The sequence below is a fragment of the Schistocerca gregaria genome, chromosome 3, assembly GCF_023897955.1.
Source record: "Schistocerca gregaria isolate iqSchGreg1 chromosome 3, iqSchGreg1.2, whole genome shotgun sequence".
Lineage (NCBI taxonomy): Eukaryota > Metazoa > Arthropoda > Insecta > Orthoptera > Acrididae > Schistocerca > Schistocerca gregaria.
The window spans coordinates 505914999-505916218 of record NC_064922.1 but is presented as its reverse complement, the minus strand read 5'-3'; the positions used below and the strand labels follow the sequence as shown (position 1 = coordinate 505916218).

The 1220-nt window shown below is 48.5% G+C and overlaps 1 pseudogene; it reads left to right on the top strand.

Annotated features, from left to right (window-relative positions):
• The first annotated feature begins 432 nt into the window (after positions 1–432).
• On the top strand, positions 433–551 carry LOC126356722 (5S ribosomal RNA; annotated as a pseudogene).
• Positions 552–1220: the final 669 nt, after the last annotated feature.

Below are 1220 nucleotides of genomic sequence, written 5' to 3'. Positions count from 1 at the left end.
AGTCTCACGAGCTCACAAACTCGCCTTACCGTAACAACAATAGCAACTGAGTCTCCACAGCAGTAGCGGCGAGACGTATACAAAACTGGCGACGAGGGTTTACAAAAGAATGGATATTGCGGAGACTTAGCCACGACGTACGGAATGTTTCCAGAATGAATTTTTCACTCTGCGGAGGAGTGTCCGCTGATATGAAAATTGTGTCCGCACCATGTCTCTAACGAACGACCTTCGGCATTCGCGAGTAAGCGGAGCACTTGCTCACGAAATGTAGACATCACGAGTTCGAGTTCTTGTCTGGCACACAGTTTTAATCTACCAGGAAGTTTCAGTAATTTGATGGTTTAGTATAACCTAATCCATTGATTTTATACGGTTTTTGGAGTATCGCTATAAATCAAAGGTTTTGCTCACGGGCTCTAGCACTTTAAGACCGGCGGCCTTGCCGCAGTGGTAACACCGGTTCCCGTCAGATCACCGAAGTTAAGCGCTGTCGGGCTGGGCTGGCACTTGGATGGATGACCGTCCGGGTCTGCTGAGCGCTGTTGGCGAGCGGGAAGCACTCGACCCCTGTGAGACAGGTTGAGAAGGTACACTACTGGCCCTTTAAATTGCTACACTACGAAGATGTGCTACACAAGCGAAATTTAACCGAAACGAAGAAGATGCTGTGATATACAAATGATTAGCTTTTCAGAGCATTCACACAAGGTTGGCGCTGATGGCTACACCTACAACGTGCTGACATGGGAAAGTTTCCAACCGATTTCTCATAAACGAAAAACAGTTGACCGGCGTTGCCTGGTGACACGTTGTTGTGATGCCTCGTATAAGGAGGAGAAATACGTATCGCCACATTTCCAATTTTAATAAAGGTCGGATTGTAACCTATCGCGATTGCGGTTTATCGTATCGCGACATTTCTGCTCGCGTTCGTCGAGATCCAATGACTGTTATCAGAATATGGAATCGGTGGATTCTGGAGGGAAATACGGAACGCCGTGCTGGATCCCAACGGCCTGGTGTCACTAGCAGTCGAGATGACAGGCATCTTATCCGCATGGCTGTAACGGATCGTGCAGCCACGTCTCAATCCCTGAGTCAACAGATGGGGACGTTTGCAAGACGACAACCAACTGCACGAACAGTTCGAAGACGTTTGCAGCATCATGGACTATCAGCTCGGAGACCATGGCTGCTGTTACCTTTGACGCTGCATC